The sequence below is a fragment of the Ursus maritimus genome, unplaced genomic scaffold, assembly GCF_017311325.1.
Source record: "Ursus maritimus isolate PB19 unplaced genomic scaffold, ASM1731132v1 scaffold_3, whole genome shotgun sequence".
Classification (NCBI taxonomy): Eukaryota; Metazoa; Chordata; class Mammalia; order Carnivora; family Ursidae; genus Ursus; species Ursus maritimus.
The window spans coordinates 17542634-17567674 of record NW_024425563.1 but is presented as its reverse complement, the minus strand read 5'-3'; the positions used below and the strand labels follow the sequence as shown (position 1 = coordinate 17567674).

Here is a 25041-nt window from a genome sequence, read left to right as displayed (position 1 = left end):
TAGGTACCTATTAGAAGACTCACTGAACAAAACTAAATCTTTTCAAGTCCATATGTAGCAAATACATATTAGAAACAGTAACAGACTTCCCTTAACATCTTGCTGAAAAGGCAAAGGTTTTTTTTAATTTACTTATGATGCAATACTCAATACTAAAAAAAATAATAATTTTCTAATTTGCATGCATTCATTTGCAATTGGAGGAATATAATCATTGATTTTGGGAGTTGTTTTTAAAATTGCCACCAACTTATCAGCTGAACAAATCAAAGACAGCCAAGATGACAAATCATTCAATCAAAGCAATAAGGAAATGCAATCTTTGCATACAAATATATTTTTAAAAACCTAACATGAAAATTAAAATGTATTAAAAAACTGAAGATGATCATTTATGTGTAATATCAATTTAAAGAAAAAAAAAGATTTGCTACAAGTTTCCTTCCTATAAAAAAGTTTCCATACACATTTAAAATGATTCAAGTTTAAAAAGATCTAACTTAAACCACTTTGGTATAGCCTTCCACCACTACTTAAAATATGGTAGGCAAAACTTAACAATGACTAGCCTTTTAAAGAGCGAAGTTTAAAAAACAAAAGGTATAAGCACATTTTGGCTCTCTAAACAAGAAAGCTAACTGGCTGTTCTAATTGTATCCAGTACATCATAACACTTATTTCTTCTACTTAAAAAGGTTCTCACTTTATTAGAAAAGTTGGATAGCTGACCAATGAAGTCTCTGACATTCTAACAGTTCTTTTTTATCTTCATTTATTGAGTGATTCAATAAATAGTTATTCAGCTCTTATTGTGTTTCGAATTCTAGTCTATGTCTTTGGGCTACATTAGTGACCCCAACAGGTGAAAATGATCCTAAGGTATGAGGCAAATGAAGAAACATTTCCTCAAGAAAATCTAAAACTCAGAAAAACAGCAAGACTATGTAGTATTTGAACCAAAACCTACTCCCTCTCTTTCATTCCCCCTCACCAGCTCAGTGAGGCTGAAACTTGGTGAGATTGGGGCAGCGAGGAACAAAGAGTGCCCTTTCACCACAGCTACCAGTCTAAGAGCAATCTTCCCAGGAGGAGCAGGACGTCAGCATTTCTCACTCTGCTCAAAGTTACCTGATGCTAAAGCTAAGTTCCAGGTAAGTGCAGGTAAGGGCACCTCTCTTCCACTCAAATGCCACTGACAGGAAAGAGGTCCTATGTTGTTGCATGTTGAAAATACTAGGACCCAGATTGTCCTCCACCCAGCTACTTTGGAAAGCAGAAGTCCCACAGCAGAAAAGGCAAGACTAGGTGAACTGAGACTACTATATATCCCTCTAAGAAGTGCTCAGTTACTAAACTCGGGGTGAAACACAGAGAGAAAAGCACATCACTGTCTCTACTACCCAATTCCAGAACCAGAGCCAGAGATTTTGCCAGAAAGATGAACCAGGCCTTAAAACCAATAGCTCTGAATCTCTTCCAAAGAGATTGTTCCAATCCAACACTGTTCCCATGTTGACTTTGTTTGCAACAGAGTGTTAAGTTCAAGCCTAAGGGCAATCTCAAAACCTCGGACATTGTGGTGAAGGGCAAACGGGAGGAGATTCAGATACAGGCTAGCCTGTAAGCCAGCTGGGATGAGCCCTCCAGGGATCAGAACAAACTTCAAGCTCTGACGCAAGAACTATCCCTTCAGGTGAGCTCCAATTTTTTGGATCAAGCTGAGAAACAATTTATGTCCTAAGGCATTGTTGAAAACAATGGAGCAGGCAGGTGGCAATTAATGGGGCTTAACAGGGTGTGGTCAAGGAAAGAGGCAGTGAAAGGGAGCCCTGTGAAAAATCCCTGGGTGAATGTGGGCATAGCCAAATCTGCACCCCCTAGGAACAACACCAGATGCTTAACACTGCAAGAGGGAAACAGACTTCACTAAAATAATCCATCCAGCAACTAAACAAATAAGCAAGTAATAATCATAAGCCCTGAGAGGGGCAGGGGAGACCAATATCCAGAGTTGCTAAAATATTATATAAGATGTCCAGTTTCCAACCAGAAATTACAAGCCATACAAAGAAATAGGATAGTATAACCCATATAGAAAGGAAAAAAGCAGGCAACAGAAACTGCCCGAGTGAGCCACCAAATGTCAGATTTAACAGACTTCGAAGAGCCATTTACATATAATCAAAGAACTAAAAACCATAATTAAAGAAGTAAAGGAATGTACGATGACAATGTCACATCAAATGAAGTGTCAATAAAGAGATAAATATTACTAAAAATAAAAAATGAAATTCTGGGGGCGCCTGGGTGGCACAGCGGTTAAGCGTCTGCCTTCGGCTCAGGGCGTGATCCCGGTGTTATGGGATCGAGCCCCACATCAGGCTCCTCCACTGTGAGCCTGCTTCTTCCTCCCCCACTCCCCCTGCTTGTGTTCCCTCTCTCACTGGCTGTCTCTATCTCTGTCAAATAAATAAATAAAATCTTTAAAAAAAAATTAAATTCTGGAGTTGGAAAGTAGAATAACTGAAATCAAAAGAAGTCATCGGAGGGGGCTCAAGAGTGCATTTCAACTGGCAGAAGAATGAACTGGCAAAATCAAAGACAGATTAATAAAGATCATGTAATCCAAGGAACAGTGAGGAAAAGAAAAAAGAAAACTGAACAGACCTTCAGAGAAAAGTAAAACACCATTAAGTGCATCAACATACACATAATGGGAACAAAAGGAGAGAAAAGGAGAAGAAAAAGATATTTGAGAAATAATGGCCACATGAAAAGCACCCAAGTGGCTCAGTCAGTTAAGCATCTGCCTTCGGCTGCAGGTCATGATCTCAGGGTCCTGGGACTGAGCCCCTCATGGGGCTCCCTGCTCAGTGGAGAGCCTGCTTCTTCTTATCCCTCTGCTGCTCCCCTGCTTCTGCTCTCTCTCTCTCTCAAATAAATAAATAAATAAAATCTTTAAAAAAAAATGAACTACAGCTACACAACAACACAGATGAATCTCACAAACATAATGTTGAGCAAAGGAAGCAAGAAGAATATAACTGTGGTCATATACGTTTCAACAAATAAAAGAAAATATATTTTAGGAATGCATGTAAGGTAATAAAACTCAGAATACTGAGTGCCTCTGAATGAAAGGAAGAGGGTTATGAATGGGAAGAGATGTATTTGGGATGGGGAAAGGGTGGGTAATTCTGAGGGTACTTGAAATATTCTATTCTGACCCAGGTTATAAAGACGTTTGCTTTATAATTAAACTGCACATATTTTATATGCTTCTGTATATTCCTCATTTTTTTTCAGTCTTAAAAGAAGAAGATAACGGCTGCAGGTTTCCCACAATGGTTAAAAATAATCTGCAGACCCAGCGAGCACAATATACCTAAGTGGGATCAACAAACCCACATCCAGCTACAAGACAGCAAAACTGCAGAACACTAAAGGTAACAAGAACCTTAAAAGCAGACTTTTAAAAAGGACCTCTCACCCAATGGAATGATAATTAGAATTACAGGTGACTTCTCAACAGCAACAACTGAAGTCAGAAGGGAAGGACATAGATAGATGTTGTAAGAAAATTATTATCAACCTACAATTGTGCTCCTAGAAAAGAATAACCCTCAAGAATGAGAGTAAAATCATAAAACATTTTTTGAGATAATCAACATTTTCACATGGACTGGATACTAGATGATATCCAGGAAGTACTGTGAGTTAAGTATAGTAGTAGTTATTACATTTATTTTTTTTAAGCTCTTCTATAGGAGATACACTGAAGTATTTACAGACTTCATGATATATTTCAGCAGGAAAGGAGACACAGAATGGGGAAGAGATGAAAGTAGAATAGTAAAATGTCTGTGACTATAGGAACCGTGGGATAGAAATAACTGGGCTTCATTACACTATTGGTCTACTTTCATGGTTGCTTACAAATTTCCATGATAAAGTGCTAAAAATAACTGATAAAAGAATGAGGCTAAACTAAAAATAAAAAAAATAAACAAAAATAGAGACAGTTTGCCAGCAAGAGCCCTCCACTAAAGGAACTTGTGAAGATGTTCTTCAGGAAGAAGGAAAATGATCTCTCAAGGACAGTCAGAGATTAAAGAAGGGATGGTGAGAAAAGAATACGGGAAAAATGTATGCAAATTAAATCATGCACTTCTATACAGAACAATATAATCTGTTGAATTTAACAAGGATAAAATATTAAGCAATAACAACATATCAGAACAGTGATGCAAGATAAGCTCCTGTAAGGTTCAACTTTAAGAGGAATATGAACAGTAAAATTTCAAGGGTAACCACATACTCTCTATGATATACTAATCCCACCTCCCTATATCTTCCACACAGAAAGAGCTGCACATATACTAAGGCATATACAAACACTTCCAGCACTTTTTTGTAATAGCAAAAAATGGGAAACCTAAATGTCCATCAATAGGAAATGACAAAATTACAGTAAATCAATAAAAAGACATACTATACAACAGTTTAAAAGACTAAGGTAGGTCTACACATACAAACCTAGTGAATGAAAAAATTTAATTGTAGATACTGTACAACTTTTTTACATTAAAAAATCATAGAAAAAATTATATACAAGTTGGTAATAGTGACTACATCTATAGAAACAATGAAAGAAATGGGATGGACTGGAAACGAGCCTTGTGTATAAGTCTCGTAAATAGACTATATTAATGCATTCCTCTGTAATAGTACATTAATTTTTTAAAAATAACTTCAAAGTTATTAAACTTTGAATCCTTTGAGTGCAAAGATCACGTCTATTGTGTTTAACACTATGCCACAAATTTATAGCAAATTACAGGTTCCCACAAGGTGGGGGAGATACACAGAATGATTCAAAGTAAAAATGCCAAAACAGCAGGGTGACTGTGTAGTTTTTCTTCCTCCTATTTTCCAATTTTTAGAAAATAAACATTTACATTTATAAAGGGAAAAACTATTTTAAATTAAAAATTAAGTGCATCTGACAAAGAGACACAAAGTGATGAGATGAAAAAACTTTTGAATGTATAATTAGAGAATCAGCATCAACATGTTTCCTATTAGCTTAATGCTCTCTCAGAAGAAAGCTAGGAGTTAAAAAAATTAAAGGCTAAGCCTGATGAAAGTGTTATTAATAAGATAAAATCAAATCTGCATAAAATCAAAGCAGAGACTAATTAGTGTGCTAATTAGTTCTCTACCCTACTTAACACAGGTTGTCAACAGAAGGAGTTGCCTACATCAGTGTATTTTCCATTCAGAAAAATAAAACAAAACAAATATACCCCACAAAAATACCCAGATCTATTTGGGGGGACAGCACCTGGTAGAAGGGTATGCCTATTTTAAAGTTTTTAAGGACTGACCCAGAGAACTATTTGAAACAAATGAATCAAAGCATCAAAAATTCCAAACCCTCCTACTCACTCTGACATAAGTTAGTCCTTTTAGAGATGTGTCTGTACCTCAGTTTATAGTATACCAGTAGTAACACCTAAGACAGAAAAAAGTCAATCAAGCAAAAATACTAAACTGAAGTGCAAGAGCCAGTCTCATCCTCTCAGTATTAAAAAAAACAAACAAAAGTGTTTATTTTATTAGCGTGGCTAAGTGGGACCTCTTTACTCATATCTAAATGTCACCCAGTCACTCAGATCAGATAAATTCTGATCCCAGATCACATGCTTCATGCTCCTCTTCCACCAAGAGATCAGTTCCAATTCATCCACCCTCAAATTATTTCATCTTGCCACCACTTTGGTCTTTTCCACTTCATGGCAAGCACTGACTGACTAATGAGGAAGTCCATCCTTTCAATTTTTTGGCTAGGTGGGACACACTCCAGTGTGCTTTTTTTATTAATCTTTAAATTGCATATAGGTATACTCTATACACATACTTTATTTTTTTTTTTAAGATTTTATTTATTTATTCAACAGAGATAGAGACAGCCAGCGAGAGAGGGAACACAAGCAGGGGGAGTGGGAGAGGAAGAAGCAGGCTCATAGCAGAAGAGCCCGATGTGGGGCTCAATCCCATCACGCCAGGATCACGCCCTGAGCCGAAGGCAGACGCCCAACCGCTGTGCCACCCAGGCGCCCCTATACACATACTTTAAAATAAAAACAGTTAAAAAGTAAAAGTCCATGATCAATAAGCAAAGCAATTTATAAAGAACATAATTTTTAAAAAATTATATTCATTTCTTGCAGCAAAAATGATTTAAATAATTATACATTTCAAATAGTATCATGGAATTTAAGCCTATAGTTTAAAAAAAATGACTAAAAACATGTGCACCTAAATTCTGAAGAAAGAGAAGATAGTATTTACCTAATGGTGGAATAAAAAATATACTAACTCATCCATACCATTACCATCTCGGAAACTGAAAGCCGCAGGGGCACCTACGTGGCTCAATTGGCTAAGCATCCGACTCTTATTTTGGCTCAGGTCATGATTTCAGGGTTGTAAGACTCAGCCCAAGTGGGGCTCCCTGCTCAGCAAGAAGTGTGTTTGAGATTCTCTCCTTCTCCCTCTGCCCCATTCCCCCATCTCTGTAAATAAATCTATCAATCTTAGGGGAAAAGAAAAGAAAAGAAAAGAAAGAACCTAAAAGCCCCACTAAAAAATCTAACACTTCACCAAAAGAGAAAAGGTTCCAAACTAGGAGTCAGCAAATACTTTCTGTGAAGGGCTGAATACTATCTTATTCTTTGTGGGCCATACAGACCTGCAATCACTCAACTCTGCTGCTCAAGTACAAAGACAGCTGCAGACAATACATAAAGAAATGAGTGGGGCTGTGTTCCCATAAAACTTATTTATGGACACTGAAATTTGAATTTCACTTAATTGTCCCATATCACAAAATATTACTCGTTTGATTATTTTTTCAAATGCTTGAAAATGTAAAAACCACTCCCTTGGGCCTTAGAAAAACAAGCAGCCGGGTCCTGCTCCAAACCAACAGGGAAACCTCACAAATCCGAGCATGAGTCTTAGTCTTGGACTTCTTTCAAATCTATTTCTCTAAAGCTTCTTCCTGAGGAAATCTTTTTTAGTCTTATATTAAACATGGTTTCTCCCCACTCCAAGCATTTACTTTAACAGACCCCAATGAGTTGTCTCAGCATGAAAAAGGAAACTAGCACTATTTTAAGATATAAAAAAGTATTTCTGCATCTCCATTCTCTTATAAAATTTCACAAAAGTCAAGTAATTTGTAGACACAGCCTTGTTTTCCAATTAGATAAAATTCAGGAAACAAATATAGTACCTGAGAAATACTGACATGAAATACTTACCTACCATACACAGCTACAATAAAATCAAGACCCTTCTGAATAACACGTTAAAGCATTAAGTAAAACTGTCCTGAGTGATGTTAATCAATACTTACTAAATGTTTAGAAAATGTTTCCAATGTTAGGAGCCTCAGTAAGTTCCAAATAATCATACTCTTTGTACACAAAATAGAAGAGTGAGAAAATTACCTACAATTTTAGAATTGGGTGCAGTTTCATATTTCATAGAAGGAAGAAATTCAGATGGAGGTACAAAAAGGAATAATGAATAGAAAATATGAGTAATGAAAAATGGAAAAACAAAGAAAGTTAACATGGAAGTGGAATAAAATAATTATTAGTCTAAGTTAAGTTTTAACACGAAAGGAAAACAGCCAAAGGTAAAGTAATGACTGGTATCACAAGGGAAGCAGCTGGGTTTTAATTGAGGAGAAAATAGCTTATATGAACAATGGTGGTGAGGGACTGAAGGAGAAAGGGCGAATAAAAGCAAATAACCAAAATAAAAAATTAAAATTAAGGGATGCCTGGGTGGCTCAGTCAGTTAAGCCTCTGCCTTCGACTTAGGTCATGATCCCAAGGTCCTGAGATCAAGTCCCACACTGGACTCCCTGTTCAGCAAGGAGCCTGCTTCTCTCTCCGCCTGCCACTCCTGCTGCTTGTGTGCTTTCGCTCTCTCTCTCTGACAAATAAATAAAATCCTTAAAATAAAACAACATTAAAATTAAAGTCATCATTTAGTTATCCAGTTACAATCCCCCTCCCCACCCCAGAGTGGGGGGAAGAGGATTGGATTTTTTGCAATATAGCTATAGCCTTATTATATGAAGTATGCAACCATTAGTTATTATAAAAACTACAGTGTATCTATTAATGGGAGGAAAGTTTAAGAATCAAACTGTTGGGGCACCTGGGTGGCACAGCGGTTGGGCGTCTGCCTTCAGCTCAGGGCGTGATCCCGGCATTGTGGGATCGAGCCCCACATCGGGCTCCTCCGCTATGAGCCTGCTTCTTCCTCTCCCACTCCCCCTACTTGTGTTTCCTCTCTCGCTGGCTGTCTCTATCTCTGACAAATAAATAAATAAAATCTTTAAAAAAAAAAAAAAGAATCAAACTGTTGATACTAACAATATACACCTATAATAGCATGTGGTAGATAACTGCAAACAATGTTACTATACTTACAAATGTAAAAGTCTCTAAACTTTGATAGTGGCTATAACTTCAGCAGTTACCATTTCATCAACTTTCTGGGACTAGGCAAATTATAGTAAACTGTAACATCTGCAATGCTTCCAGAAGCTTTAATGAACAAAATAAGAATTTTTTAAATGAGATAATCCTGTGTTAAAGCAACAAGCATGTATAAGAATACATTAACCAAGCAGCAATCTACATCAAACAAAGAACCACAGAACTAGCCTAAAGTGCTTCTGAGTAACAACCCAGACTATAACCTATTAGGTGAAAAGATCTGCTTAACTAGCAAAATTAGATTTATAAGATTATGTTTCCCAAAGACTATTTAATAAATAAATTAGCCTTACAGTAAGGAATAAGGATAAAAGTATAAAGTGCTTTGTACTTTGTAGGTACTTAATAACTGTAGAGAAAGATGAGGGAGAAAAATAGGGAGGCAGGGAGGGGGAAAACAGACAAAACATCATAAACTTAATACCAAAATCTGAGTTAGGAAATCTACAGATCATTCCCATGAAAACATTAATACAAAAATCCCAAATATTAGCAAAACCACATCAACGATATTAAACTAAGTAGAGTTTTCCCAGAAGTACAAGGACATCATAACAGGAAATTATTTATCACCTCAAAAGATCAAAAGAAAAAACTGTCCATCTCAAGAAATGCTAAAAAATCATTTAATAAAATCCAATCATCTTGTCCTTACCAAAAAAATCTCATAATAAACTAGGAAGAGAAGATTATCTTATAAGAATAATGGATATCTACCCCAATACATCCTGATGATGAAACATTAAAGGGATTTCCACTAAAATCAGAAATAATATAGAATGCTATCATTACTATTAACGTTATTCCAGAATGTTATATAAAATTTTTAAGTCAGCAATATTATATGTAAAGGGTGATTCAAAATAGACAATGTATAAAACAAACACAAATTGCCAGTGTCATAATAAAAAGGGTACATTATTATAGGTATCATAAATGGTAAAAAGCATAAAGGAGAACATGAGAAGAGATTTTATGCCAATACACTTAACAACTAAAAGGAAATGCCCAGATTCTGTAAAAACACAAGTTTTTATTATCTTTTTAAAGATTTTATTTATTTATTTGTTGGGGGCGGGGAGGAAAGAGCACAAGCTCCCTGCTGAGCAAGGACCCGATGCAGAACTCGATCCCAGGACCCTGGGATCATGACCTGGGCAGAAGGCAGACACTTAACTGAGCCACCCAGGCGTCCCAAAAAAACTCAAGTTTTTAAAACTAACCCAAGAACAGAAAATCTTGATTGTCCTCTAGATGCTGATGCAATTTATTTTTATTTCCAGAGGGCTTCATGGGTGAATTTTCCAAATATTAAAAAAAAAAAAAAAATACCAAACTTAGACAAACTCTTTCAGACAGAAAAATGAAACACTTCCCAAGGCATTTTATAAGGCAGCTACTCTGTTAGCATAACCTGACAAAAAATATTGTGAGAAAATTACTGAACTGAACCCTCATAGACACAAAAATCCTTTAAAAACTAAAATACAGCAAATATATTAAAATAAATAATATCATGACTGTGATTATAACAGGAATGCAAAGCTGATTTAAAAACATTAAAAAAAAAGTCAGTGGAATCCACTACATTAACTGAATAAAAAAGAATCCCGATCTCAAAAAACGCAGAAAAAGCATGACAAAATTTAACATCTACTTATGATAAAAACTCCCAGCAAATTAGAAACAAAAGGAATCTTCCCCAATCTGATAAAGAGTACCTATGTAACTCAAGACTAGTCAAGACTATTTGCTCTCAACTTACCTATTCAACACTTTACTAGACATCCTAGTCAGTGTGGTATAACACAAGAAAAATAAAGATATAAAGATTGGAAAAGAACTAAAACCAGCCCTTATTTGTGTACAACATGACTTCATACATAGAAAATCCAAAGGGGGAAAAAACTACTAGAACTAGGTGAATTTAGCAAGATCAATGCATACAAAAGCAATATATAAAAACCCACTGTATTTCTAAGTATTAGGAATATACAATGCAGACAGAAAGTAAAGCCACAATACCATTTGTAATAGCATCAAATATCAAATACCTAGAAATAAATTTAATAAGATATGTGAGGTACATCTACATTACATCACAAAATTTCAGAGAGAAATGAAAGAGATAAATGGAGAAATACACAATGTTTATGATTCAAAAAACTTGGTATTTTTAAGATACCAAATGCCTTCAAATTACTGTACACATTCAATGCAATCCAAATCCAAATCCAAATCCAAATCCAAATGGGCTTTTTAACTTGAAATACACAAGGTGATTCTAAAATTTATATGGAAACACAAAGGACTTAGAATATTCAAGCATCTTGAATAACAAAGCTGGAGAACATACGCAACCAAATTTCAAAGCTTACTATAAAATTACAGTAATTAAAACAGTGCTGGCATTTGTGATACTTCATTTTTGGACAGACACCAATAAAATTCAATGAAGAAAGAGAGGTGAGAACACAGAGTATCTATGTGAAAAAAAAGTGAATCTCTACCTAACATACATAATTAATTCAGATCAATCACAGAGTTAAATGTGAGTGCCAAATTATATACTGCTGACCAAGACTTGTACCTCAAATACATGAAGAACCCCTGGAAAAAATAAAGGGACAAATAATTCAATTTAAAAAATAAATGAGAAAATACATAAAGCTTTCAGAAGAATACTTAGAATATCTTCATGACTTTGGGCAACGGAAAAGATTTCTCAGCATATAAAAGAATAAGTACAAATTAAAAATTGATAAAATGGACTTCATCAAGATTAAAGCCTTCTGCGTATCAAGCGACACCATAAATGAAGTGAAAAGCTACATATTGCAAGAAAACATTCACAAAACAAAAATCTGACAAAAAATTCACATCCAAAATACATTTTAAAAAACTCCTACAAATCAGTAATAAAAGATAATACAATTTACACAAATGGCCAATAAGCCACTTAATGTGTCTAACACTACTGGTCATCAGGGAAAAGCATATTAAAACTACACAGAGACATCACTACACAATCATCAGAATAGCTACAATCAATAAACCTAACAATTCCAAGTGTTAGTGAGGGAAGGAAGCAACTACAACTGCCACATTATGATTAGAGTGTAAAATGGGACAACTACTTTTGGAAACTAGCAGTTTCTAATGAAGTTATTCACACAGCTATAACCCAGAAACTCCTCTCATAGTCATATACCCAAGTGAAATGAGTGTATATCTACAAAAAGATTTGCACAAAAAAGGTTAACAGCAGCATTATTCATGATAGTCTCTTTCCTCCCCCAGCAAAAGAAATAAAATTATTCAAATGTCCATCAACAGCAGAATGGATAAATTTTGCTATGTTCATACAATGGAATACTACTTCACAACGGAAAAAAAACTGATACAAATAACTATTTTGATAAATCTGAAAAATATTATTATGTAAGAACAAGGAGTCAAACACAAAAAAGTACATATGAGTCCATTATATAAAGTTTTAAATAAGCCAAAATTCCAGACTGGTTAACTCCTAGGATGGGCTGTGGTACTAACTGGAAAGGAGCAAAAGTAAACTACCTGGAGTGATAAAAATGTTCCATATCTTGATCTGGGTGCTGGAGACAAGTATGTATATGCATGTAAAAGGTAAATATTCTACTTTATATCAATTGTACTTCAATAACATACTGTGGAAAGTTTAAAAAAAAAAGGAAAGAAGATGAAGGGAAAAAGAAAGGGAAGAAGAAACGACATTTTAATTTAAACTTTATGGTCCATGTGAAAATTCCATCTTTGAAAGTGACACCAACTAATGCTTTGTGGAAGGAAATGTTCTCTATGACACATGGTACCTCAAATTGTGAGGAATTTACCTTAAAATTATATTATTTTCTTTGAATAGCCCGATAAAATGAGATTATTACATGCTCAGCCTACAGAATGTGTAGGCTAATACATTAAGAAGATTTTAGGGGCGCCTGGGTGGCTCCCTTGGTTAAGCGTCCGACTCTCGATCTCAGCTCAGGTCTTGATCTTATTAGGGTCATGAGTTCAAGCCCCACACTGGGCTCCACCACGCTGGGTGTGGAGCCTACTTAAAACACAAAAATAAACAAAACAAAAAAAACTGTAACTGGAAGAGGATTTTAACAGTTCTATCTTCTTTAATTTGTCCAAAGACTTCTAAATTTCAATAGGGTATCCAAACTTTTAACACTATCTTACATATTAATATATTACTTGTTCTCTTTGTGACTTAAAACTCTGTTCAAGTTTAATATTTCCATAGCAAAAGGTCAATTATTTAATTTCACTATAAAATAATCAGCATTACAAAAAAGCAACAATTAGAAAAAATGTCTTAAGTCACACACAATCCCATATTCTAGTGTATAAAGTTTTCTGCACCTACACAGACATCTATTACATGTTTGTTTTAAAACAAAAAGGATCAGGGGCACCTGGCTGTCTCAGTTGATGGAGCATGCAACTCTTGATCTTGGGGTTGTGGGTTTGAGCCCCATGCTGGGTATAGAGATTACTTCAATATAAAATCTTAAAAAAAAAAAAAAAAGCCCATGCTGCACACTGTTCTAGAATCTGGCCCCCTGCTTAATGCAATTAACAGCTTTCCTCTGCATAAATCATGGGTGATGATTCCCAGTGCATAATATTCTACTACACAGATATCCTATAATTTATTTAATTAGTCCCCTGTTATAAAACACTTTTAAATTTTCTTCCTACTGTAAACAATATTATAACAAACATTCCATCTGTGTTGATTTTCTTCATTTATATTACTTTTACTATAACGCTGAATGCGCTGATTTGGTTCTCTGTGGCCATTTAGAACCTTTGCCATTTGATCTGATTCTCATCAGAAATGGACAAATTTTTTCTTCAAAGGCCAGATAGTAAACATTTTAGGCTTAGAGGGCCACAAACAATCTATGTGGCATATATTTTTTTTAATTTTTACAACCTTTAAAAAATGTAAAAGCCGTTCCTAGCTCTTAGAACTTACAAAAACAGTCCATGGACAGGATTTGGTCTGCAGGCTACAATCTGCTGACCCCTGACATAGATTATGTTCTTTAGAGACCCATGAAGACAGGAAGTTACCCTAGAATTCTGGGTGGTGTGTGCCAGTCACCATATTTTATTGAATAGTCTAATGAAATAAGTTTGATTCTTAGTGAGTTTTAAGGAAGAAATTTATTTTTCATATGAACTCTTCTTTTAACTCCCATAAGACTACTCAACTCCTATCCTGACTAGACAACAAATTTTAATTTAATTTTTAAAATTATAAAGGCTAGTATGCAAAAGGACATGAACAATTTTAAAATGTTTATCAGAATAAGTGATTTTGCTAATGTTTGTAACTCTTCAACTACTTTTATCAAATATTCAGAAGATATTCTTTGAAAGGCTATTATTGCTAACAAACACTGTACCTGCAACTGTGGATAACATGATGATTCATAACTACAGGAATAAATATCATCACCTGAATGTTCCCATCTTATTCCACACCCTGTCATTGCTTTATCTAGCAAACCTGTAGAAATAACAGGTGGAAGAAATGCAACAAAGATAATATTAAAAAGTGTATCTCGGGGAGCCTAGGTGGCTCAGTTGGTTAAGTGTCTGACTCTTGATTTCGGCTCAGGTCATGATCTCAGGGTCATGAGATCCACACTAGGAATGGAGTCTGCTTAATATTCTCTCTTCCTCCCTCCACCCTCTCTCAAAAATAAAAAAAATAAAAATAAAAATCTACTGTTTTTGGTTCCTTTGGTTTCCAGTGACTGGGTTGAAACACCCAGCACCAGCACAGAAGGTTACAAAAAAATTATTAACCTTCTCCAGTTTTACCCTACGCCCCTAGATCCAATCTCCTTATTTTTAAGGAGTCTCCTGTTATAAAACACAATACTAGAAGTCTAGTATTGTATGTCTACTTTACAGTCATCCTATTTGCACTCAAAGAAAAAGGAGGAGGGCAAAAAGGAAAAGAGATGAAAAAATGAAAGACTGGGTAATTATCAACCACACGTCCCTAAGATGAAGACCTAAGACTCTCTCACAAGAAAACACTGACTCTTCCCACAAATGCTTTTTTGTCCTTATAAGTTCTGAAGATTTCTTACTAATGACGACCTTTAAACAGGCAAATATTGAACACATTCTCTATTTCAATTAGACTCAAGATTAGGAAGGATCAGAAAATTAGGTATGCAGAGCAGGATATCTAGGTTATAGTTCCAATTCTTATAATAACTAGTTTTGAGAAGCTGGTCATGTTATTGACTTTCTATGGACCTGAGGCTTCTTTGTCTGCATTAGATAAATCTCTAAGGTTCCTCCTGATTCTAAAATTCTAAAAATAGAAAATGATTACATTAAGCAACCGCAGTTAAGCACAAAATATTTTAAAAGGATCAAAAAATAGGAGCACTTGGCTGGCTCAGTCAGTGGAGCATGTGACTCTTCATCTTGGGGTCACGAGTTTGAGCCCCACATTGGATGTAGAAGGTATTTAAAAACAGTACCTTAAAAAAAAAAAGGATCAAATACAATGATAACCAACAATAGGAATAAAATGCTACTTAGGAAACATTTAATGATGATCAACATTCTATGATTTTAAAATTTATAACTGCCACCATTCTTAAGAAACTCTAAGTTTTACTTAATAAAGTCTAATGTTTTGATGTTTAATGTTAATAAATGGCTCTTAATTTTAGTGTTATAAAGTGACGGCTAGAAAAATCTAAATAGAAGTTAATACATAAAAAAGCTTTTCCCAGGGGCACCTGGGTGGCGCAGTCGTTAAGCGTCTGCCTCCGGCTCAGGGCGTGATTCCAGCATTCTGGGATCGAGCCCCACATCCCCCTCTTCTGCTGGGAGCCTGCTTCTTCCTCTCCCACTTCCCCTGCTTGTGTTCCCTCTCTCGCTGGCTGTCTCTGTCAAATAAATAAATAAAATCTTAAAAAAAAAAAAAAAGCTTTTCCCAAGGCATAACAAAAATAAATTGAAGCTTTACTAATTTGGGCTGAAAGAGTCTAAATTAGAGAGTACTTCTTTGTACACACAGTGCATCTTATACATCATATTGCTATTGATGCACTAAATCACTGAAGATGATTTGGAAGACAGCTCGACTATTAAGCAGATTTTTCATAAATCTAATTTATTTTCTAAGCTGATACTCTCTGATTTTAACAAATTAATGTAATTTTAAATAAAAGTACAGGACATTAGGTGTACAAGAGTGTTGAATTCTGTAAGAAATAAAACCAGATGAGAACAATGCTGAATGCTTCCTTAAACTTACCTGACAAAAACGTGTAATTTTAAATATTATTTTTTAAGAGTATATATATAAAATCTCAGAAGTATGTATGCCAAACTGACCAGAAGAGTTAGTTATCTAAGTGATCTAAATGGGCAGTGGACAAAAAAATAGAAAAGGAAGGAAAACTTACAAATTCATTCTATGAGGCCAGCATTACCCTGATAACAAAACCAAATAAAGACATTACTAAAAAAGAGAACTACAGGAAAATGTCCCTGATAAACAAAGTGCAAAAATTCTCAACCAAACACTAGCAAACCAAATTAAAAAATGCATTTAAAAAAGCATTCACTGGGGCACCTGGGTGGCTCAGTCCATTAAGTGTCTGCCTTCGGCTCAGGCCATGATCCCAGGGTCCTGTGATCAAGCCCCACATTGGGCTCCCCCATTCCCTCTGCTGTTCCCCCCATCTGCTTGTGCTCTCTGGAGCGCTCTCTCTGTCAAATAAATAAAATCTTAAAAAAAAAAAAAAAAGCATTCGCCATGATCAAGTGGGATTTATTCCTAGGTTGCAAGGATGGTTTGATATTCCCCAATCAATCAATGTGACACATTACATCAATAAGAGAAAAGATAAGAACCATATGACCATTTCAATAGACGAAGAAAAAGCATGACGAAGTACAATATCCATTCATGATAAAATCCCTCAACAACGTAGGTTTAGAGGGAACACACTTCAACATAATAAAATCCATATATGAAAAATCCACAGCCAACATCACCCTTAATGGTGAAAAACCAAGAGCTTTTCCCCTACGATCAGGAACAAGACAAGGATGTCCACTTTCACCACTTCTATGCAACATAGTACTGGAAGTCCTATCCATAGCAATTAGACAACAAAAAGAAATATATCCAAATTGGTAAGGAAGAAGTAAAACTTTTACTATTTGCAGATGTCATGATACTCTATATAGAAAACCCTAAGAGAGTCCATCAAAAAACTGCTAGAACTGGGGCACCTTGGCGGCTTAGTTGGTTAAGTGTCTGTCTTTGGCTCAGGTCATGATCACAGGGTTCTGGGATTGAGACCTGCATCAGGCTCCCTGCTGATCTGCTTCTCCCTCCTTCTGCCTCCTCCCCGCCACTCATGTTCTCTCCCCACCCCCTCAAATAAATACATAAAATCTTTTTTAAAAACCCCTGCTAGAACAAATAAACGAATTTGGTAAAGCTGTAGGATATAAAATCAATGTACAGAATATCTGTTGCATTTCTATACACCAATAATGAAGCAGAAGAGAAATTAAGAAAACAATCCCATTTACAACTGCACCAAAAATAATAAGATATCTAGGAATAAACCTAACCAAAGTGGTGAAACCCCTGTACTGTGAAAACTATAAAACACTCATAAAAGAAACTGAAGATTACACAAAGAAATGGAAAGACATTCCATGCTCATAGACTAGAACAAATATTTTATGTTAAAATGTCTATACTACTCAAAGCAATCTACACATTCAATGCAATCCCTATCAAAACACCACCAGCAATTTTCACAGAGCTAGAACAATCCAAAATTTGTATGGAACCACAAAAGACTCCAAGCAGCCAAAGCAATCTTAAAAAGAAAAACAATGCTGGAGGCATCACAATTCTCACTTCAGTATTACAAAGCTACAGTAATCAAAACAGTATGGTACTGGAACAAAAATGGACACATAAATCAAGAGAACAGATAAGAAAATTCAAAATAAACCCACAATTATTTGGTCAATTGATCTCTGACAAAGCAGGAAGAAAATACCCAATGGAAAATGTCTGTCTCTTCAACAAATTATATTGGGAAAACTGGATAGGAACATGCAAAGAGTGAAACTAGACCACTTTCTTATACCAAACATCTACGATGTGGAAGCAGCCCATGTGTCTGTCAGCTGATGAATGGATGAAGAAGCTGTAGGGCTGGGTGTGTGTGTGTGTGTGTGTGTGTATGCACGCGTGTGTGTAGTGGAATATTATTCGGGCATAAAAAAAGGATGAAATCTGCATAAAGAAGCTGTGGGTGTGTGTGGGTATGTGTAGTGGAATATCATTCGGCCACAAAAGAGAATGAAATCTTTCCATTTGCACTGACATGGATGGAGTTAAAGAGTATAATGCTAAGTGAAATAAGTCAAAGAAAGATAAATTCCGTATTATTTCATTCATACCTGGAATTTAAGAAACAAAGCAAATGAGCAAAGGGAAAAAATTAAGAGACAGAGGGGTGCCTGGGTGGCTCAGTCGTTAAGCATCTGCCTTCAGCTCAGGGCATGAACCCAGGGTCCTGGGATCGAGCCCTGCATCAGGCTCCCTGCTAGGTGGGAAGCTTGCTTCTCCCTCTCCCACTCCCCCTGCTGGTGTTCCCTCTCTCGCTGTGTCTCTGTTCAATAAGTAAATAAAATCTTAAAAAAAAAAAAATTAAGAGAGAGAGACAAAGAAACAGATCCTTAATTATAGAGAACAAACTGAGGTTAGTGGGAGGGCAGGTTAAATAGGTGATGGGGATTAAGGAGTGCACTTGTCGTGATCAGCACAGGGTGATGTATGGAAGTGTTGAATTATTATACTGTACACCTCAAATGAATATAACACTGTATGTTAACTAACTGGAATTAAAATAAATAAATAAATGGACAGGGGTTTTATTAAGAGGGACTTTTACTTTATCTATACAGTCTGAATTTTTTCTAAAAATGTATTACTTGTGTGATTAACGGTAAATTTAAAAATTTTTTAAAGCAAAATATTGAAGAAAAGTATACTTAAAAATAAGTCATACAATACAAAGACTATTGGGGGAGGGTTACATGTAAACTGAAATGTCTAGGAAAAGAGATAAATAACAAGAAATAAATTCGAATTTTTAAAAAAGGACCCAATAGACTTTTAAGTCAAACTCTTACTCTTCCCTTAACACATTTCTATATCTACAACTGGATTTAGTAATTTTTAGTAACATTTCTCTCTATGTGAATTTTCCAGAAAACTAAAGTTCATCACATCAAATCCTGTTAGGTACCTACTATGTGTCAGATACAGTACTAGGTGATGATGATGGTGGTGATGTCTGAGGGAGAAAAACTGATTAACAAATTTACTATACCCTCAATGACCTTTACTGTACTTACACAGGCAAATTTCAGGGTCTTCCAGATTTAAAAACAAATCAGCCAAGTTCTAAACATACCTGTGCAAATACTATGCAACTCTGACTATTCCATGGTGCCCCTAACATTCCGCCATCATCACTATGAGTCAACCATTTTTAATCAATAGGCTGTGATGTAAAGATATAAAATTTCCAGAAAATCTGAATGTCTGAGGAAAATACAAGGTGGAACAGTAAAGATAAAGTCAAGAGCAGGAAGAAAATATAAATGCTGGTGCTTTAACTCAATTATACATCACCCTTTCTTTTAAAATTTCCTTTATAGATTTTAAAGCCATTTGCTAGCTTAGAAAATAGGATTGTTATAGATTACCTGATGTGTACATTAAGATTCTGGGCACTCAATCTGTAGACTCTGAAAACAAAGAAATAACATATTTTCTCCATTCTCAAGCAAACCAGAAAGAACTCTACTGGAAATTTTCCCTCAAATTTTACATATATATTTCTTTTCTTTTCTTTTTTAAATAGATTCTATTTATTTATTTGACACAGAGAGAGAGACAGCCAGCGAGAGAGGGAACACAAGCAGGGGGAGTGGGAGAGGAAGAAGCAGGCTACCAGCGGAGGAGCCTGATGTGGGGCTTGATCCCAGGACTCTGGGATCACACCCTGAGCCGAAGGTAGACGCTTAACAACTGAGCCACCCAGGCACCCCTACATATGTATTTCTTACCCAAACTTCAGTTTATAGTAACCATTGGTATATTTTCTACTTTCTCCTTATAGCAAATAGTATGTATATCAAAATCATATAAACTCCATGCCTTACTCCCAGTATCACACCTTTAATCTTCCTTTTTAAAAAAAATTTCCCTGCTGGGGGCACCTGGGTGGTGCAGTTGGCTAGGCATCCAACTCTTGGTTTCATTTCAGGTCATAATCTCAGGGTCATGGGATCATGAGCCCAGCGTCGGGCTCCGCGCTTAGCACAGAGTGTGCTTCAGATTCTCTCTCCCTCTTCTTCTGCCCCTCCCACTCACGCTCTCTCTCTCAGATAAATAAATACATCTAAAAACAAACAAACAAACAAACAAACAAAAAACGAACCTTCCTTCTATCCAGGGAAGGGCATAGAGAAAGGAACAGACACAGGACCAAGGCCTGAATAATTCCAACCTTGGAAAGACTGCAGTGGAGAAAAAGAATGCACATGAAGACCACAAAATCCAAGAGAAGTAGGAGGAAAAAAAGCATAATGATAGTAGAGATTGAGAAAAATGGTCAAGTTTGAGAAACAGTCTAATAGGGGACAGTCTAGATGTTAGAGTAAGGAAAAGCAGGAAGTTTCCAGAATGACCCTCAATATAACTCCCACAGATGACCAAGAATATTCATTAATTCTTCAAAATACTGAGTATCTACTATATACAACGCACTCTTTTCCAGGCATGGGGATCACCTGAATAAACATATCTAAAGTTCAAACTTGTGAGGGCTGATGAAATATAAATTTTTAACTCAGATATTTAATAAAGCTTTGAGACTGAATGATACACCTGGACTTTCTTATTTATGTTTCCCAAAACAATTTTTTTTTTTTTCCCAAAACTTATTTACTTTTGTTTAAGCCAGTGTGGGTCAAGTTTTATGCCCTCTGGGACAAGAAGATCACTGGATCTTCTTTCTTTAGTCTCACCTTTAATCCACTCTTCAAAAAGAAGTCAGAATAAAATTACATATTTGATGGTGTTACCCTCTTATCTTAAACTCTTCCATGGCTTTATATTGTACTTAGGATAAAAATATATGAACTATAAAGTCATTCATGGTATAGCCTTAGAGTCATCTCACTTCCATTCCCCTCTATACTATGCTTCAAACACTCGCCTTGGGAAAATTGGGTTTTTTTGTGGGTTTTTTTGCCGTTCCCACCCCCCACTCACTTCTGGGAAAATAGTTTAAATATACACTTACCATAAAACCTAGTGATTCCACTTCTAGATACTTACCCAAGAGAAATGAAAACATGTCCACAAAAGGGCTTATAAATGTATGGTCAGGGGCACCTGGATGGCTCTTTGGTTAAGCATCTGACTCTTGATTTTGGCTCGGGTCAAGATCTCAGGGCTCCATGTTGGGTGTGGCACCTGCTTAAGATTCTCTCTCTCCCTCCGTCCCTCCCCGCAACTCCTCCCCACTTGCATGTGCACGCACTCTCTCTCTCTCTCTCTAAAATGAATGAATGAATGAATGAATGGTCATAAGCAGCTTTAGTCATAATAGCCAAGATGAAAACAACCCAAATGTCCACCGGTATGTGAATGGATAAACAAACTGAGGTATGGTCATTCAACAGAATAGTAAATAGTACTCACAATAAAAAGTAACTGCTGATGTATATATATATATATATATATATATATATATATATATATATATACACATACACACACACACACACACACACGGAAAATATCAGAAGCATTATGCTAAGTACAAGAAGCCAGTCAGAAAATTATCGTACTTATATAAAATTCCATTAACAGCCAAAACTAAGCTCTGATAACAAGCAGAACAAGGACTGTGGAGAACAGGTATTGAGCAGAAAGGGGTAGGAGGGAATTTTCTGGGGTGACTGGAATGTTATATATCTCAACAGAGGTGTGAGTTACATAGTTGTAAGCATTTATCACAACTTAACTGAACACTCAATGTATTTCTTATTACTCACATATTTTATCACTTACTATATATTCATTATCGCTTACTACTCACTTATACACCACTCACATATTTCACTGTATGTAACTGATACCTCAAATTGTTTAAGTATCTTAAAAAAAAAAACAACCCATAAACAAAATCTCTACTTATCTGCTCTCCGTGACTGTAGAGTTCTTACAGGTAAGCCTACTCTATTACAATTTGGTTCTACTACTCAGCTGGTGGGAAAGACTTGGAGGGAAGCAAAGCACATAGAAGGAAGATGAGGAGAGGAAAGCGGGGGGAAGTCTCCGTACATGTTCTAGAAGTATAAAATCTGAACTATTCAAGATAATTATCCTAAATTACCAACAAATGTTCAGTGAGTCAACTGGAAATAGAGAGATGGGATTCTGGTTGATAAAAGTCACTATGCCTGCAAATCCAGTAAGATATCACTCAAACTACTGAAAAAAAACTGATCTCTTATAAAATATGAGATTCCTCAAAACAAACAAACAAAAACGCCCATGACTTAAGCTCCAGAACATTCTGCAATTATTAATTATTATGTGAACTGTGACATAAGCCTACAAGCACCACCTTCCAAATGGTACTAAAATTGTAAATAAGTACCTATGAAAAGACAAATTTATAAAGACTAATTTTGGGCACCTGGGTGGCTCAGACAGTTAACCATTTGCCTTTGGCTCAGGTCATGATCTCAGGGTCCTAGGACTGAACTGAGTCCGCAATTGGCTCCCTGATTAGCGGGGAGTTTGCTTCTCTCTCTCCTCCCTGCCCATGCTCTCTCTTGCTCTCTTTCAAGTAAATAAAATTTAAAAAATTAAATTAAAAGACCAATTTTAAAGGGATCTGATAAGATTGTTTTGGGAAACAAATCGTCAAGAGATAGAGGTGGAAAACAGCCTTGAAAGTAAATTATTGATTGTTCTTTTCCTTCTGTGAACTCCATTTACTCAGCTCCTGAGTACACAATGACTTGCATTACTCATAACTATCTTATGTTACATGTGATAATCTTGTCACTCAACTAGCCTTATGCTCGCGCCCTGAAGGCAGTGTTCCTAACCCAGCAGAGAGTTACACTTACTAGCCAAATGAGATATTGCTATGTATTATATTAATTGTTCCTCACTACAAGTAGGTCATGGGCAGAAAGCATCTCACATCACTTAAGCAACGTTCTCAAACTAGCCCTAAAATGATTGGTTTCAAAAGAAATTAAAGAAAAAAACCCCTTAATTATACACCTCACAAATTAAAAAAAAATTCTAAACAAAATAACACTTCTAAAAAGTGTTATAAATAGAAAAGTAAATAAAAATATTCACTCAACCTATTTAAGTGTACCCTGTTTTCTGACAAATGTGAACTATGACATGCTTAATTTTAAAGATTATTTTAAAAGATTATTTCTAACCTTCTCTTAGTTAAATTATAGTTTAAAAACTATATTCAAAAACAATAAGGAAAATGTGGGGCTACACTAATATTTTTTGGCTAAGTAAAAAGAATAAACAAGAAAAACTATTAAAACAGGACAAAAGTAGTTTTTTATTCACATCCCTGAAAAATATATTATGGCATTACTAACTTGGCAAAGAATTAAAAAGTTTTTTTATTAATGGACTGAACTGAGTAGACATAGATTAAACACAGTATTAACTGTCAAACTGCAGGATAAAAGTAGCGTATTATTCTATTCAGAAACTAGAGGGACATCAGACAAAAGAAGAACTCCTCTGTTTCAAGAGTACAATAGTACTCTTTATGACTTTCCTTCCAGGGACACTCTATTCCATTATGCTAATAACCAATCTTAATTTTTAAACTGGTTTTGATTCAAAACATTAACACAGTGCTAGAAGACTACATAACCAAATGTTCTGGTTAAGAGTTAACATTTTTTTCAACCTGCTTCTGATTTGTTGTTCCTATTAAATTTCTACACAAAGCAAATGAAAATGTAAATAAAAGCAACTCCACAAGACCATTTTACTCCTAGTTAAGTAAAAGTTTTAAAATAGTGATTGAGGTGCTTAAACACCACTGATAGCATTACAACTGGTTCAATCCTTATGAAAATCAATACGATGCAAAATCTATAATGATGACACTATCCTCTGCTCCAGCAATATTCCAGTGAATAATTTAACCAACCAAAAGAAATGTAAGCTGTTTCAACCCTGCCTAACACTTGAGAGTGAAGTTAATACATCTTGCAGTTAATTTAAAGGAGCTACACAGCCTGGTTTAAGTCTGTTATAAAGATCTATATTTCTAGCACCCAAATTGCCTTTGCTGTATTCCACAGGTGTCGCCTATGTAACAGAACAACCAACGGCAACCACACGAAAAAATTTTATTCAAGATATGGATAGGTCACATAAAAACAGAATTCTATATTTTAAAATTTCATCACTGGAAGAGGAAGCCTCAAAAATAAGAGACCAACATCATGACTGGTACCTTTAAGGTGAAAAGCAACTGAAATACAAAAGAATTAAAACAATTGGGAGACTCACTGAATATGACAATAGAATTAGGAGTCGTACAATATCAAAGAGATACTGCTTCTGTTTTTCTCAAGGACTGGCTATGAAATAAAGCATCAGTCTTTTTTACCCAATCGGTAAAATATACTAATGGCAGAGCTAATCAACAAAATTAAGCAGACCAGACTAAAACTGTACGTGTTAAATATGCTGCTGCCTAGAACCTGATGAGTTAACTCTTCTTGACAAAATTTCAGTGTACAATATGTAAGAAAGCCCAATTTGGTAGAAGCAAGATCGAAAGGAAACTAGCGAATACCAACTATAATCTGCAAAATTATGTAAGAACAAAAATCTAATCAATAAATTAAATGTTTGCTGTAAAATGTAAAAGGCAAAGAACTGACACCAGTAAAAATAATTTGTTAAAAAAAAAAGTCTGAAATGAAAAGTGTAATGTCATTATGTAGAAATCTGACCAATAAATTTAAATGATTCAACACAATTTTCCACAGAAGATAATCTGATTAAAATTCACATATATGCAGCCATAAGGAAGGAAGAGGCCATCCACTCAACCCACAAGATCAGTCATCAACCAGGCTGTCAGTGGAGTAATATACAACCTATTATCTTCAAATGAGAATATTAAAGGTATAATAAGTGACTGACAGGGACGGCTGGGTGCCTCAGTTGGTTAAGCGTCTGCCTTTGGCTCAGGTCATAATCCCAGGGTCCTGGGATCGAGTCCCACACTGGGTTCATTGTTCA

General features: G+C 35.5%; 1 protein-coding gene across 7 annotated transcripts in view; it reads right to left on the bottom strand.

The window, feature by feature from the left end:
• The window catches only part of CNOT4 (CCR4-NOT transcription complex subunit 4), a 136624-nt gene that overhangs the window by 85539 nt on the left and 26044 nt on the right, over nt 1-25041 (bottom strand). Inside the window, exon 2 of one of the 7 annotated variants that reach the window (XM_040643967.1) lies at nt 19419-19460. The exons of the other annotated variants lie outside the window; for them this stretch is intronic. The gene's annotated coding sequence lies outside the window, so the exon portion shown is untranslated. The remainder of the gene's footprint in view (nt 1-19418; nt 19461-25041) is intronic. 7 annotated transcript variants of the gene reach the window in all.